We start from the raw sequence: 18,279 nt of genomic DNA, 5'->3' as shown, positions 1-18,279 counted from the left end.
CATGACGAGGAGTCTCGAAATGGTCGAGAGGTAAGGATTGATACATTGGAAGGTTATATTCAGACACTGGAATGGTTCCGGAGTGATTCGGGTATTTTTTGGAGTACCGGGAGGTTAACGGACCCCCCCGGGAAGTAGTGGGCCTTCATGGGCCTTAGTTGCAAGGAGAGGAGGTCCGCAAGGGTGCCCCCCCCATGGCAAGTCCGAATTGGACTAGGGAGGGGGCGGCTCCCCCTCCCTCTTTCCTCCTCCCTCTCCTCCTCCTTCCCTCTCTCCCCCTCTTGGAAAAGGAAGGGGAGTCCAACTAGGATTGGGAATCCTAGTTGGGCTCCCCCTATGGCGCGCCCCTCCTGGCCGCCGGCCTCCTCCTCTCTCTCTCCTTTATATACGTGGCCAGGGGCACCCCAAAGCACAACCACTACAAAAAAATACACTTCCGTGATGATACATGTTTGTCACAGTAGGTCACATTTTTTTGTCATGCATGTACATCCATGACGATTTTATGACAGAGTCAAGATAGTCATACATGTGCTGTGATAGAAGTGTTCCATGACATTACCAAAATTATCATCATGGAAGTGTCCACTTCCATGACGATAAATCACGCGTCACAGAAGTGCTTTCGTCAAGGGTGACCGACACGTGGCATCACCGTAATGGAACACTGTTAAGATATTGTGTTCAGTTTTGGATCCGATAACCCATTAACAGCCCCGACCAATGGGGATTTTCCATGTGTAAAATCATCATTGGCTGGAGGAAATACGTGTCGGCTCACCGTTGGGACAGATGTCATCCACTCATTAGACAGAAGGCGCCTATGATACGTTGACACGTGGCACGGCCCAACAGAGGCCCATTCCTGTGAAAAGGCCGGCCCGTTTGACTTGGTCAAAAGGTGGCGGGCCGGCCCACGAAAAGCCTGTTAACGGCATGTTCGAATATAGCCCATTTACAGCCTGCTAACCTAGGGCCCGTTACGGCCTATCCGAATTAGGCCCAGTAGCGTCATCTGGTCCGTCCAATATGATTCCAGCCTATTTTAACTTCCGGCCCATGTATGGCCCATGACGTCTTTCGGGCCATATGAGGCCCATTGTAACTCTTGGCCCATTAACGACTCGTGGTGAAACTGGCCCGTAATGAATAGTGTATCACTTTATACCCATTAACGGCCCATTATTCCATTGGGCCATTTCCAGCCCATGTTATCTTTCGGCCTTCTCAGGGCCCATTTATTCTTGGGCTCATTTCGAGCATTTGGTTACTTATGGTCCGTTACTGTCATTTTCTGCTCGTGGGCCAAATTCAGGCCATTGTTACAGTCGGCCCGTTTGTGGCCTGTTAATACGTTGGGCCGTTTTCATAGCATCATCAAATGCAGCCTATTATCAACGGCCCGGTATGGTTGGCCCATGAACGGACGATTCCAACTCTAGCCCGTTTACGACCATAATGCGATCTGTTATTGGGCCATGTTTGGCCAATCGATCATACGACCCATATAAGGCCCATTGATGATACGACCTGTAGAAGGCCCATTGTGTCTACGGCCCGTAGAAGGCCCATTATTTCTACGGCCCGTAGAAGGACCATTGTTTCTACGGTCGGTAGGAGGCCCAGTGTCACTACAGTAAATATGTAGCCCATGGTTATTGTGGCCTAGTTTAAAAAATAGGTTATTGCGGCCAGTAGCAAACCGCGGAAAAAGAACTGTACTTACTACAAGCAAACAAATAAACAAGACAACAAGGAAATAAATAAGCAAGCAACTTACGCTAAGCTATCACGACTATTACACATATTACATCCAGTGGGCATCAAAGTTCGCCACTAGTGCAAATATAGGAAACAAAGCAGCATATAAACGCCGCAGCAAAACAAGTACATAATTGAAACCACTTCAGAAGAGCTCAAGAAACAATATCCTAGGTACCCATAATGCTGGCAAGATGCTTAGCAAGATTATTCACTTTCTCTTGTTTGACGCTTAAATCCTCCAGCGCTTGCTGTTGCACAAGAAAGTATGCATCTGAATTCTGCAGGGACTTCCTCAGTCCTTCGACTTCTTGTCACAGCACAGCTGACTAATGCCTTTCAGCTTGTAGCTGAGAGTGAAGAAGCCGAAGTGATTCAGATAGCGAGTTCGAAGAGCTTGTGCCAGCGGTACTGGCCAGTAACTCGAACACTACATCAACGCAGGACTATGGGGTTTTCTGACTGTCTACAAGATCGTTTTTATCACCTTTCTTGGAGACCAACAGGGTTGTCTCACTATCTTGAAACTTATCTGCATTACTTTCTCTACCATTGCATAGTGGGGTGCTTTTCTCTAATATTTTGTTTGCATACTACAAGAGAAACAAGCAGACACATCACATGTTTAGCATGTAGTATACAAAACTCATTTTGGTAAACCAGTTCAGTAGTAAGGTGGACAGGATAACAGCATGAAACAAACATATATCTATGTACTATGGTTATTGTATTGTCCATGTCATTCTAGTTTGTGTTGCCTAATCAAGATAGAGACACAATTCAACTCATATATTTTTAAGACACAACAGCATAGACAGAATATAAGTGTGAGAAACTACACAACATTGGCAACACTTGTAATGTGCATCACATGAGAACATAACTGTTTATACAACTTAAACTGAAATCAACATAGAGCAAGAAGTTAGAACAGCAATCCAGTTAAAGAAATAGGTTTAAAACATACCTGTTGTGCCATTGGAGTTTCAATTGGATCCTTCAAATTCGAAAGTAGTTGGTATGAGTAAATACAGTGATGCAACATCAAAGGAGTATGGACCATAGCTACGGAATCTGACGTGAGAATAGTTTCTCTGCTGCTTTAAACGTGGAGTTTGGGTTAGCTGTGGTGGTCTTCGTGCTTTGGGCACTGCAGTTGCTTTACAAACTTCTCGTGTGGGGGTACTCTGTGGTGGAAATGGTGCTTTGTCAACTAGAAGTGGATTACTATCCGTTGGGGTTGCGGTTAGATGGGTTATAGCTGGTTCTCTGCCAACGGTGTAAGTGTGCAATCTGGAAGAGTCTCGATTATGTGTGGTGGGGCTAGTTTGTGGGCTAGTACAACCATGGTTCTATCTGCATTGATGGGTAGCACTGTCTTTTGTGAAGAATGGGTTTTTGCTCCCTTAGATACTGCCATCACCCCCTCCAATTCAAATGGATGATAAACAAGAAAACAAATTGAACGTACAGACATTGTATGATAGACAGATGTAGTAATTCACATATATGTTGTCTAACCAAATAGGACAACATGACACAATTTCACATATATGATGCCTAACTAAACAGGATAGCATGACACAGTTTCAGATATATGATGGATAACTTAACAGGATATAATGGCATAATTCAACATATGATGAGTACCTAAACAGGATGACATGACAAAACTATATGATGTCTTTCTAAAATAGGTTGGGATGAAATAATTCACATACATGCTGTCTAAGTATACATGATGGCATGATATAATTGACATAATTGATTCATATACTAAGCAGCTGGCACTCACATGTATGATCTCTAAACTAAGTAGATGGAATTCAATATTGTGCATACGATGTCTAAACTAAGCAATGCAAGACACCATATGCATGATATGAGAAATATAAACATTGCACCTTAGAGCATACACCTCAGGTGGGATATAGGATTGGTCATCTGTCTCTAATCCTCCTCTAAGGAGCTCCTTGTAACCATCGAGATATATGCTTCAACAGGTACCATTGCCTGCTCTGAAGACCTTGTTTTCACTCTAGATTTTTCCATAAACGACTCAAATGGCTGATACACATGAAGACTAGTTCAATATACACAGAATGTCGACAAAAGGAATATGTAATGAAAAAAAGATGGCATGAGATAATTCACATATATGATGCATGGCTACATGGTGGTGCATAATTCACATATATGATAACTGGCTGAAAACATGGAATTGCAGAATTCACATATTTGATATAGAAAGAAAACGGGAGGCATTCACACAAAGCATGTCTAATCTAAGCAGATGGCATGGCAATGCAAGACACCATATGCATGATATGAGCAATATAATCCTGCCAAGTTAGAGTATGCACCTCGGGAGGGGGGGATACGACTGGTCATCTGTCTCTGAATCCTCCTCTGAGGAGCTATCTGTAACCAGCAAGAAATCTGCATCGACAGGTAGCACTGACTGCTCAGAAGACCTTGTTTTCACTACAGATTTTCCCATGACTGACCCAAATGGCTGATGCACAGGAAGAGTAGATGAATGTATAAACATTGTTAACAAATGGAATACATTATGAAAAAAATATGGCACGATACAGTTCACATATACGATGACTGGCTAAACAGGATGGCATTGCATGATTCACGTATATTATGCCTGGCTAAAGAAGATGACATTGCATAATTCCCATATACTCCCTCTGTTCCTAAATATTTGTCTTTTTAGAGATTTCAAATGGACTACCACAGGCGGATGTATATAGACATATTTTAGAGTGTAGATTCACTCATTTTGCTCCGTATGTAGTCACTTGTTGAAATCTCTAAAAAGGAAAATATTTAGGAACGGTGGGAGTATGATATAGAAACCAAACAGGTGGCATTCACACAAAGCAAATCTAAACTAAGCTGATGATATATAAGATGTATAATGTAAGCAATGTGAGGCGCCATATGCATGATATGACCAACATCAACATGCCAGGTTAGAGCAAACACCTCAGGTGGTAAACAGGAGTGGTCGGCTCCTTCTGAATCCCCATCTAAACAATTATATTTCTCTGGAATACAATCTGGAATGGCGGGACGGGGGCACTTCGCCCACCATGGAGCGGCGTCTGCATGACATTATATTCCCACACAACGGTCTTCTCTTTTTGTCTACATGTTCAGTATGATTGTGTACAATATCTGACATGCATAATAAAAAATAGTTAGATTTTCTAAGGTCTAAGGGATGCTTGCAAAAATCAAGACTGATGGTAGCAAACGAGTGGATGGATCCAAAACTAATGATAGCAGGTAGATTATAGCTTCAGTTTAAAAAGATAGACAATGGATCATCTATTGTTTGTTGCCCACCCAACATGAACCACATAGAAGACCCCAGATGAACCAGATAGTAGACAGATACTATTCATTGCTGCCTCGATATGAGACCCACGGGCATTTTAAAACTCAAGTTTGAACGATAAAGTAGCAGGTAATAATAACCGATGTATAACGTAAGCAAACACGAAAGACTGCGACCTCTCTTCCGGAACTGTGTAGTCCGCAGGTTCATCTGCTCAGTCGATGATGGTAATGCAGTTGGCGTGGCTGCCGGCAACAGGGAAGATGATCTGAGGTGGCGAAAGAAAGTCTGCAGGAGGACCTCTGCTGCAGTGAATGCTTCTGTCGATGGTGCACCTCAGGTGGGGTGGATGATGGCATGGCAGGAGCAGGACATAACACACAGAGTTTTCTTTGACCCCTATGTGAAAATGAAGTAAATCTGTAAGGGCTCCTTAGAATTGGAGGATTCTATAAACGCAGGGACAGGAAAAACGCAGGAATAGGATAGGAATGCACGTGCAAAACAGAGCATTTGGAAACATAGGATTTCAGTCAACCTGGGTGTTTGGTTCACGTGAATTGGAAGAACACAGGAATGGAGAAACATGGTCAAATTAAAGTCAAATCACGTGAAAATGAAAAAAATAAGAATCTTATTATGCCAGTAATGCAATTAGTTCTGTTCTTCATGCATATTAATTTGAAAAGGACGTCCAAGTGGATATTAAAATTCCTACGTTTTTTGAAAGGGACATCAAAGGAAAAAAATCCTCCAGTTTTGCTTTGCTCCACTCCTTCTAACCAAATGCACGAATAGTAGTACCATAGTACTTCCATAGCAAAGGATCCCTGAGGGATCGACATGAATGCAGAGTAACAAAGTGATGCGACGAGTGTACAACCTCTTTGGCATAGCCTTGTGGACCTCAGCATCGTTGGGTTGGACATGGAGGATGGTGATGCTGGAGTGACTGTCGGAGGCGGGGAAGAAGATCTAAGGCCTCTGGAAACGGCGCCGAGGGTACTGCTCCGCTGTGATGAATGGTTCCGTCATTGGAGCAACTCCGGTGAGGTGTACGGCGGCGAGGCTGAAGCAGGACAAGACAGACAATGTTAATCTGAAGTGGGACTCTAATATCATCTGCAATATATGATGTAAAATACATCACCAAAAAGTGCTAGATGTAAAATGCATCAGCCGCGCCACGGCCACTCCGACAGATGCTGTAAGTACTGTTCACTCTGAACTTAACTGAAGAAACTGAACATTACATTTGAAACTGAATTTTACTGTCGAAACTGATTGAACTAGTAGCAGAGCATTACAAGTGATGTTTAGGGTGTTTGAGCACTAGTAGCAGAGAAGCAGTGATCTAAATCAGCAGACACTCGAGCAAGGAACGCACTAGCACAGAGCAAGTTGTGCAGTAGCACCGCGAGCGAGTGCTAAAGCAGCAACTCCTGTAGCTACCGGAGTTTGTGCAGCAGCAGTAGCACGAGCGAGAGCAAGAGCAGAGCAGCAGCATGAACTAGAGCAAGAGCGAAGCAGCAGCGCGACCGACAGCAATAGCAGAGCAGAGCAGCAGCACGAATGAAAGCAAGAGCAGTGCAGCAGCGCGACCGATAGCAGGAACAGAGCCACAATGCGAGTGAGAGCCAGAGCAGCTGCAGCTAGTGCCAGTGTGGAAGTCGCCGCCGTGGAAGCAACGACATGGGGGAGAGACACCGTGGATGAAGTGGTCGGCGATGGCACTGTCGATGGAGACCCGCCATGGCTGCTCGGTATCGAGCACTGGCAGCCCCGTGAGATCGAATAAAAGATAAAATGCAGCGGTGAGTGCAGAACCTCCTTGGTGGTGCCGAGTTGGCCTCGACTTCATCGGAGGAATTGGTGAGGGTGCTGCGGTTCTGGCGGGGCAGGTCAAGACGATGTTGTGGGGATGGAGGTGGCGCGATAGACGAGGCAAACATCGGGGCATCTCCTTGGAGGTGCAGGACGGGGCGACTGATCCGCTGGGACGACGAGATCGACGATGGATCCTCATCCGATGCGGTGGCTGAGGGACGACAAGCTGTTGCGGTGGATGATGTAGTCGGGGAAGAGTCTTCGGCTGGGCGGCAGTCAGGAGGCCGACGGAGGAGCGTGGGGTTTCGTGGGTTTTGGCGGTCTCGGTGTATGAATGGGGAGAACGAAGGGGAAGGGAGGGGGGAGCCATGGCTTAGGGACGCGCTTGTCCAAAATGTAGGGTAAGTTACCAGCGTACCCCCATCGATTTTGACACCGTGACGTTGCGCTTCATCTCCGGCTGAGGGGTAGAACGGGGATTTCGCGTGTCTGGGCTGCGGGACCGATTTCGGATGAGGACGGAGTTTTTACCTGCGTCGAAATTTCGAGATAACAAGGCGCGACGCGGGTTGAAGAGGTGGGAGTTTCAAAGCAGGTGAGACAAAAGATACTCAAGCTTGAAAATTTCAGGATAACAAGGTGCGGATTCCTTGTTCGGCAGAACAAACTTAACGTGCACCAAAAAACAATTCATACAAGACACAAGAGAGTCATGTCCCCTTTTACTATATTGCTATAGATGTCATTGAAAAAACTACAAGAAAAATGTAAAAACAATTGGGAGAACAAGATTACCCTGTACAGTACCAAATCGATTCGTACTTCCCTCAACAACAAGAAACAAATCAATTCCCACGAAAAGAAAGAGTAATGTCCCTTTTTATATGATTACAAATTCCAGGATCTCGAATTTCAATTTTTGAATCCACGTTATGTTGAATTCAAAAATATTGTTAGGTGACCTTGAGGTTTACAATTGATGTAGTCGTACATTTTGATCTTCCATCATAGATGAACATTTTACTCCACCCTGTGAACACATATATTTTCGTCTACCATATGGACTAAATTTGAATCAATTTTTTCTTATTTGAATACGATTGTTGTCAAGTTATACAATCATTTAAATATTATCTTGATAACATAAAACAAGCATATATCATTAATCATATTTCACTATGAACTACATGTACCATATGATCTCCAATTCAAATATTTGTATCCATTTTATGTTGAATTCAAATCATAGTAAATTTGTCTAGGTAGCGAGATGTTTAGGATAATCTAAACCCTGTTTTCATATGTATAATTTTTAGCTGAATTGGGACAAGTTTTGGTATAAGCCTCTTGCAAAACCGGAGATTCTCTCAACAAGCCTCGTGGTTCTGAGAGTGAACGTGTCACCTTTGTGTGTGAAACGATATACGCTGCCTCCCCCCTGATTTTCTTTACAGAGGCAACATAGAACTATATGAGTGCCCTGTTAAATTTTGGAATTATTCCGGGTTCGTTTGGCCTTTTTATACATTAATTGAGTTTCTAGACTTTTAATATGCATAATCTAAATTTGAACTACAGGCACATGCTCCGGTGCAGCAAATTTGGTTGAAAAATCACATGTGTGTCCTTGGTTGAATTTCTAGGTTCCATGGAAGAAATGAGAATGAAATTCAAACATCTGGGCGTCGTGACTCGGCTGAGAACATCAAGAAACTTGGATTTTAAATTCATGTAAATCGAAAACTCGCCTGGAAATCATGAAATTTGGCATGGTGTCATGTCATGGCACTAACATGTTGTGGTAAAAAATTGGGCCGATTTGGAGCAAGTTTTGGTATAGGAGCCGTTTGGGTTATGCCCACACCAGCCCGACCAAAACGGCGGCATGCCAATATTTTGGCGAAGGAAATAGCCACCGGGAACTCGCCCACACGCTAGTGCGAAATCACAATGGCTGGCCAAAAAGTTGGCTGTGAGCCAAAAAGTTGGCTGCGATCCAAACACTGGCCCAACCTGTGGTCAACGACCAAAATTTTGGAAGGGCAGCTTGGGGTTGCCATCCAAACAACCCCATAAGCTTGTTGCAAACCGAAGCTTCTCTCAAGAAAGCTCGTGGTTCTGAGAGGGAACGTGCCACCTTTGAGTGTGAAACAATATACGCTGCCCCCCTTGAGTTTCTTTACAAAGGCAACATAGAACTACATGAGTGTCCTGTTAAATTTTGGAATTATTCCGGGTTCATTTTTCCTTTTTTATACATTAATTGAGTTTCTGGTCATTTAATGTGCATAATTCAAATTTGAACTACAAGACATGCTCTCGTGCACCAAAGTTGGTTGAAAAATCACATCTGTGTCCTCGGGTGAACTTCTAGGTCCCATGCAAGAAATGGGAATAAAATTAAAACATCTGGGCGTCGTGGCTCGGCCGAGAACATTGAGAAACTTGATTTTAAAATTCTTGTAAATCCAAAACATGCCTGAAAATCATGAAACTTGGCATGGTGTCATGTCATGGTAGTACCATGCTGTGGTAAAAAAAATTGGCCGAATAGGAACAAATTTTGGTACAACACTAATAGGAAAAGGGCTATAGATAGGATTGATACTAATGGCGCACTAGGTAAGTAGTGCGCCACTACTATATACGAATGGCGCACCTGTTGGAGGTGCGCCATTAGTGTGGAAGACACTAATGGCGCACCGGCACACGGTGCGCCACTAGTATTGAATTTTTTTTCCATTTTTCCATACACTCTAATGGCGCATCCGGTCGAAATGCGCCATTACTAGTTCTAACTAGTAATGGCGCACGAGGCAGATCGTGCGCCATTACTGTTGTTGTTTTTTTATTTTTGTTTTTGCAAAACTACTAATGGCGCACACAGGCTAGGTGCGCCATTACTAGTTTAGACTAGTAATGGCGCACTGTGACCAGATGCACCATTACTAGTTTTTTTTACTTTTCTGCAACACTACTAATGGCGCACCACCAGTAGGTGCGCCATTAGTAACCAGGGTTACTAATGGCGCATTTGCTGCTGGTGCGCCATTAGTAACCTGGGACCCCAACAAGATATTTTGGACAGCCCCACACCTACCCACTCACTTTCCCCACTTCATTCCATCCACCTCCTTCTCCAAGCTTTCGGCTGCCTCCTCCTCCTCACCTCATTTCCACCATAGATTCATCAAAATTAAGTGGTGAAATTACCTTTTTTTGATAGGTAAGTAAGTGGCAAGCGTTGAACTTCGAATACCCAGAATTTGGGAAGGATCCAAGGAACATCGTGCTGGGCGCGAGCACCGATGGAGTCAATCCGTTTGGCAGCCAGAGAAGCACACATAGCACCTGGCCTGTGTTTGTGTGGATGTACAACCTTCCCCCCTGGCTGTGCATGAAGAGGAAGTACATTCACATGAGTATGCTAATTGAAGGGCCGAAACAACTAGGGAGCGACATCAATCTGTATCTGGGGCTGCTGAAGGAGGAGCTAGACACGCTGTGGAAAACGCCAGCCAATATGTGGGACGCTGCAGAGAAAGAATATTTCCCTATGAGAGCCGCACTGCTCACGACGGTGCACGACTATCTCGGTTACGGATATCTCGCGGGGCAGGTAGTCCACGGATTTTCTGGATGCGTAAGGTGCATGGATGACACAACGTATCGCCAGCTAGATAGAGATCCCGGGTGTTCGAAAACCGTGTTCATGGGACATCAAAGGTGGCTTCGCGACAATGACCCGTGGAGGAAACGCAAGGATCTGTTTGATGGTGAAACCGAACCCCGAAAACGCCCGTGTACGAGGAGCGGCGAGGAAATAGACGAGCTGTTGAAAAATTGGAAAGACTGCCCACTGCCGGGAAAGAAGCAAAAGGCGCCAGAGCCGGGAAAAAAGCGAAAGGCGCCAGAGCCGCTGCTGAAGGTATGGAAAACGAGGTCTGTTTACTGGGACTTACCGTACTGGAAGATCGACCGTGTGCCTCACAGCCTTGATGTCATGCATATCACGAAGAACGTGTGCGAGAGTCTGCTTGGTACCCTGCTGAACATGCCAGAGAGGACCAAAGATGGGCCGAAAGCAAGGGCAGACTTGAAATCAATGGGCATCAGGCAGGAGCTTCACGCTAATGATGATGGTGATGATGATGATGAGGCAAAGCAGGACACAGAAAGTCGTCGCAAAGGCAAAAATGCCAAGAAGACCGGGAATGACTACCCTCCCGCGTGCTTCACTCTAAGTCAGGAGGAGATCGAGCAGTTTTTCACCTGCCTCCTAGGAGTAAAACTTCCTTACGGTTACGCGGGGAAGATAAGCAGATACCTAGACCCAACGAAGCAGAAGTTCAGCGGGATGAAGTCTCCCGACTGTCACGTGCTGATGACGCAGATACTTCCAGTTGCAATCCGTGGGATCATGGACGCGCACGTCCGTGAAACGCTATTTGGCCTATGCAACTTTTTCGACGTCATCTCTCGGAAGTCGATTGGCGTGAGGCAACTCAGAAGGCTACAGGAAGAGATCATGGTGATACTATGTGAGCTTGAGATGTACTTCTCGCCCGCATTCTTCGATGTTATGGTGCATCTGCTGGTCCATATCGTGGAGGATATCATCCAACTCGGGCCGACGTTCCTGCACAGCATGATGCCGTTGAAAGGATGAATGGTGTCATCAAAGGATACATTCGCAACATGTCACGTCTAGAGGGAAGTATAGCCAGGGGCTTTCTGACCGAAGAGTGCATCTCCTACTGCACGAATTATCTAGGCATCGAGAACCCCGTTGGTCTGCCCATCAACAGGCACCTAGGCAGGCTCGCTGGATGGGGTCACCGTGAGGGTCACCGCGAAATGCATGTCGACTTCGAGGGTCGACTCGCCGACTTTGAAAGAGCAAACCTAGTCGCGCTACAACACATAGACGTGGTCGATCCTTGGGTGGTAGAGAACAAAACCTTTATTGAGAAGACGTACAATGACCGAGGCCAACAGAGGACGGACGGAGATATACTCAAAGAGCACAACTCATATTTCACGCGTTGGTTCAAGCAGAAGCTTCTGTCGTACCCTTTACATGAAGATTCTTCCGCGGAAGAATAACTCATATTCGCCTTGTCACAGGGCGCTGAGCACAACCTGATGACCTATGAGGCGTACGATATCAACGGCTACACATTCTACACCGAGGACAAGGACATGAAGAGCGATGGTTATCAGAACTCCGGGGTAACGATGGAATCCTACACCGGTAAGGACAAGGACAGATACTACGGAAGGATCGAGGAGATCTGGGAGCTGAGCTACGCTGGAGAGAAGGTGCCGATGTTCCATGTCAGATGGGCCAAGAGCGTCCTAAAAGATGACCGATATTTCACCACCATGGTTATACCCGAAGCCAAATCCAAGACCGCGGGCGCAAACGTCACCGCAAAAAATGAGCCCTGGGTACTGGCTTCCCAAGTCAATGCTTCTTCATTACCGACCCGCCAAAGCCCAGTCGTGTTGTCGTGAGGAGAGGCAAAAGGAAGATCATCGGAATGGATGGAGTAGCCAATGAGCAAGACTTCGACAAGTACGGAGACCCGAAGATCGAACATGACGACGACGATGAAGTAGCAGCACACACCACAAGAAGAAGCAGGACCACCCTACCTAAAGGACGTCCGTTCCACAGAATAACTCCATTTGCGAAAAAGAAGGGCAAGAAGATTGTGAACAGATAGCTAGCTAACATCGATTGTATTTAAATCGTAGTCTTCATTTCTCGATTGTATTTCATGGGCACTTTTTGATATCATGAATATTTTTAAATTTCATGGGCACTTTTTGAATTCATGAGGACACTTGATCTCGATCCCCCTCCATCTCGATCTCGATTCCCCCTCCATCTCGATCTCAATCCCCGCACCCTCCCCCGCTCCACCGCCGCCGCCGATGATATTTTCAAGTAAGAAATTTGAACATATTTTTTAAAAAATTATTACTGTTTTTATAAAAAAATATTATTGTTATGATTTAAACAAGTTTGAACATATTTAAACACAAATAAATATAAAAAACAGCATTTAAAATGAATAAAAAATATATTGGGGAGCCTAGGAATCAAACCCAGGACCTCCTGGTGTGTGTGCTGCGTGCTGACCAGTCGGGCTAGTGGGTGGGTTCTGTTGTAGATAGGGTTAGGTTGTAGATATGGTTAGTGGGCTAGATTAAAACAAAATTGTAATGGCGCACCGAGGGGTGGTGTGTCATTAGAGTAGTCATACTTATGGCGCACGACTGGACGGTGCGCCATTAGAACCCTCCCCCTAGCTATCCTCCCTCTCTCTCGCCAGATCCCCTTCGACCCTCCCTCCCTCGCCACCAGATCCACCCGCGCGCTGCCCCGACCCACGACGCAACCACCCCCGCCGCCCCCGCGCCCCACCCCCGTCGCCCCGACCCTCGCCGGACTCCTCCTCGCCGTCTGCGCCTTCTTCCACATCCTCCAGGCCTCCGCCGCCGCCGGCCGCCAAGGCACCAACCACCTCCTCGGATGGGGCGCTCTTCCTCGCGCTCTCCTCACCAACCACGACGCCGGCCACCTGTTCCTCACCAACCACGACGTCGGCCACCTGCTCCGTCGTCTCCGGCAGAGGTTACTCCACTAAGCTGCAGCACTCGTGCGCTTGGCCGCTAGGGTTTGCCTCCAGCTTCTCCCCTCCCCCATCAATGAGAGGAGCATCCGGTGCCCCCGCCCTCGAGTTCGTCGACGGCGCCGTCCTCCAGCCGCAGCCGCCGCAGGTACAGAGCCCCCGATTCCATCTTCCCCCTCGCCCCCAATTCAGTTTACTGTTAAATGACAGTAATTCAGTTTACTATTAAATTTCAGTTTCACAGGCTAGTTTCCAACAAACAAAGCCTATGCTTATGAAGATTAAATCAGCTGAAATGAGATATTGATCCTTTTTTACTTTGTTTGTTCAGATTGTTGGAAATTTTAAGCTCTCAATCACTGAAGGCCACTGTAGTTCTTTGAATTCAACCATTCAGGTGAGCTACAACTAGGAGGATTTTGGAGTAGTACGCTGAAACTGTTGCTGTTAGAACATGCTGTTACTTGCTGTCAGTTAACTGAATCAGTACATTTTCTTCAGTCTAGTGATGCAGCAATTTCTCTAGTCTAGTGTAAATGTAACTGACTACTGGTCAAATACTCTAGTGTATTTAGTGTAAATCTAGTCTGAAACTAGTAGAGCTCTGGGTGATTTGCAAATTCAGTTTAAATAAAAATTTGGTACATGACTACTGATCATGTATGAAAGATTTTGCTACTGGATGAGCACAAGAACTACTCAATAGATAATTGATTTTGTAGAATAAGTCTTGTTGCCAGTCTTGAACCAATAGATAATCTTAATTGAAATTTGACCATGTCTGGTTGCCAGCCCTAATGAAAAAAGCAACTGAATTTCCAACAACCTGCTAGGTAGAACATTCCATTTCCAACAACCTGCTAGGTAGAACAATCCATTACTACGTGATTGCAACTAAATTGTCAACTCTATGTACTATGTATGCTGTGGCATGTGGTGTGGTCCGAGTGATCAGGTTTCAAGTGATTTTGAATTTTCTGCTCTGATTGTTGCTCAAAGAAATTTAGCAAAAAAATGGGGTCCTGGGAGACGCCGCTGGTGCTTGAGGCCCTTGAGAGGCCCTTCGTGTCGTGATGATTTTGCAGGTACCCCGAGAGGCCCTTGAGTTTGCCGGAATGTCGATTGACTTCCGTTCCGGCAAATTCGGGTACTCCATATGTCGTATTTTCAGCAACGGTCATGCTGAAATTTTCCGTGAATTTTAGCATGATTTTGCTAAAAATCGGACATATGAGGTACTTGCTACTAATGCATGGGCCGGGGTATCTTAGTACTTAATTAAGTAGGATCAACTGCCCCTTTATTCTTGCTGTATTAAACCATAGGTGGTAATAGAGCCAAGTGATTAGTGCCAAGTGATTAGGCCCAACCTAGGGTGCCTCGGCATCGATAAACCCTAAATGATGAAAACTTAACTTGGCTGCCCCGGATGCCTCACTGTCGATGAGAACCTAAATGATGTACGCTTAGGCTTTTAGGGTGCCCCGGCGTTGACAAACCCTAAATGATGAAAGCTTAGGCTTTTAGGGTGCCTCGGTGTCGACAAACCCTAAATGATGAGACCATGATCTTGTTCCTTGACAATAACCAACTTTTTGACCAAACTTTTTTCCTATTTAGAGCGAAACATGGCCCACAACAATGAGGCCGGTGGTTCGGGCGGCAAGCAATTCTGGGAGCTGTCCCAGGAGATGGAGGAACAACCTCACCGCTATGAGGACGCCGCGGAAGACACCGATCCTGATTACACAACCCCTAGTGGCGTCGGGGATGACACCACTGATGGTGCCGCCGAGGATGCCACCACTGATGATGGCGGCGCACACACAGATGGCAGCCAACCGAAGAAGCAAAGGAAGGACCGGTGCCCGAATGCGCTCCGCACCCTCAAGGAGGAATTCACTCAAGTGGACCCCGACGGGAATCCAATGGAGGCCAAACATATAGTTAAGGGGTACTCGCTTCAGCTCGGGTGCATTCTCCGGAGCACCGTCTCGATCAACACCGAGAACCTTAGGCATAAGGACCAAGGGAATTTGCGCAACCTCCTCTTCATGAAGATGCACGAACGATACAAGTTCCCCGCCGATTTTGAAAACACACGCCTCTCAGGGAATAAAGTGAACATTGCCACCCTCATGAGAATGAGCACGGCCCTGTCTACTTGGAGAAGCGCGGTGAAGAGAATGATTGATAAAGGTGATAGTTATGAGAAGATCAAGGCGAAATATCCTATGATGAGCGAAGATGACTACAAGGAGTTCAAGATAAAGTGCGAGAGCAGTGCAACCTCCGAATCAAGTCAGTGGGGGAAAGAAATGCGGGAGTTGAACTTAGGGGAACACAAACTCGGTCCCGGCGGTTATAGAGTGGCGAAGCCTATATGGGACAAGGAGGACGCGGAGCGTGCCGAGCAAGGCCTACCGCCCCGCTTCGAGAAATACAACGGTAACAAGCAGACCAGGAACTATGTCAGGGCCCGGTACAAGGAGGACCCGATAACAAAGGAGCTTAGCACGGATTCGAAGACCAGGGCGCTTGAGCTTGTTCTGGTAAGGAATACACCCCCGTGTAATTAGCTCCATATGGTTGCACTCTAATTAATCCCCAATATTTCGAAATGGTTCACGTTCCTTTCGCAGGACACTGAAAGCAGTAGCGCGGGGTCGTCTCAGAGCTCCCCTTTCGACACCCCTTTAAATAGGGCATTGAATGTAATGAAAAACAAGGATAAGCTCACTAAGCCGACGTCAGCTGGTCGTGTGGCCGGCAAAGGCTTGTCCACAAAATGGGGGTCATACTATACCGCTGGTGTGCGGAAGGAGAAAAAGACCAGCTCGGAAAGCCAGACGCGCGAGGTTGAAGAACTCAAGGCACAAGTGGTGCGGATTCCAGAGCTTGTCCAAGAGCAAGTGGAACAACAACTGGGAACGAAGCTCAACGCCATGGTGCGTACGTTGATTCATGGGCCGACGACGTGGATTGCGGGCGGCCAACAGGGGCCTCCCCCAATTCCCAGCTTCACGGCCAGCAACTCGCACAGCGCGCAGGCGGCGCCATTGGTGTCTCCGGCGGCGGCGCCATTGGTGTCTTCGGCGGAGGCGGTATTCGTGTCTCCGGCGCCGGCACGGGCATTGGAGCTTAATGCACCCGGGTGTATGCCGGCCGGCACCTCGCCAGCAAGCGCCCCCTCCGTCAGTTGCACGCTCGCCGTTGGCAGTGCCTCGACATTAGCCGAGCTCGACGACATCACGGTAACTAAGCCTCTCGGCCGATGACTTCATCTCCTTGCCTTTGACTGGGCATCCCTGACGCCCTGTACATGTTTTCGCAGGGCACCGCCGATGTTCCTTGCACTCTTCTGCACTTCATGGGCGCCGAGTTGGTCGATGTCGCCAAGGGCAGAATCGTTCAACCGGGCAACCCCATGTTCCACGGTAATCCGATGCCACCCACAGTGTATAGGGTTGAAGTGGTTCGGGTGCTGCCAGGCTGCGACAAGCTGTTACCTCCGATTCGACTCGTGGGGCCGATGAAGAAGATGAGATGACCCTCAGCGCCTGCGTAAACTAGCCCCTGCTTTGGCCAAAGAGCCAGATTCGTTTGGGGGCGGGGGACACCACCCCACAGACAAGACCGCCAGTCGTGCCGGCGCCAAGCCATGGCAAGAACACCGCAACGCTACCGGACCTGCCGGACATCCCTATGGCACAGGATCCGGACAGCCCTATGGCACAGGATCCGGACGGCGACGACAATGACGACGGTAGATTTACCAAAGTTGATAAGTACTTTGCTGAACATGGGTACACTGACGAGTTCTGCGGGCCTCTTTCTCAAGAACCCAACCAAGACGACCGCGATCTAGCTGGTACGACGGAGAAATCCAATTGCAACAGGCGTCGTCTGGCGTTCAGTTCTCAGGACACGCCTCCAGCTCCCGCCTTCACCGAGCCTCAGATAGCTGAGGTGCGAAATATTATGAGCCCCAACACGCTCAAGAAGGCGGTCTGTGAGCAGAACTCGGTCCCATTACAGGAGATCAAGAAGAAGGGACGAAAGCGAAAGACTAACAAGGGCGCCGGTGTGAGCCAGCCGGCACCGAGTTCGATCCGTGCTCAGGACGGGCCACCTTCACCTAAGGATATCTCGAGGAGGGTGCATGTGGTGGGTAGGGCGATGCTACCGCCAAATATACTGAATGCTGCAACCGGTGCTATGCGGAGTCTGCACGACAGTGTTCTTTCTTTGGAGAAGCGGCGTCTCAGAGGGAATGATGTGGCATACCCAGTTTTCGTGGCCAAGGTGCCAGAGGGCAAGGGTTTTGTGGATGGCGACATCGGGGTACGATCGTCCTGCGGTTTGATGACATCTTTGCTATGTTTAACCTTCATCCGCTGCACTACACCTTCGTTCGACTGTTTTTGCTGAGTATGGAGATGCGGATCATTAGAGACAAGACCCCGGACATCGTGATAGTCGACCCCTTCTACATGCGTGCCAAGCACTTGAGCAGCGCTGGGGACCGCCAAGTTGCGAGTTCACACCTCGAAGGCGTCATTCTGGCAAACCCAGATAAGGATAACTTCCTTGTGGCTTACTTTCCTGAGTAAGTCATCCCTTAACCGCCCCGTAACATATGATTTCTTAGATTTTGATCGTTCTTTTTTTTCTAACATTCCGTGTTCTGTGCAGTGA

The sequence above is a fragment of the Triticum dicoccoides genome, chromosome 4B (assembly GCF_002162155.2).
Source record: "Triticum dicoccoides isolate Atlit2015 ecotype Zavitan chromosome 4B, WEW_v2.0, whole genome shotgun sequence".
Taxonomy (NCBI): domain Eukaryota; kingdom Viridiplantae; phylum Streptophyta; class Magnoliopsida; order Poales; family Poaceae; genus Triticum; species Triticum dicoccoides.
This window is presented reverse-complemented; position numbering follows the sequence as displayed.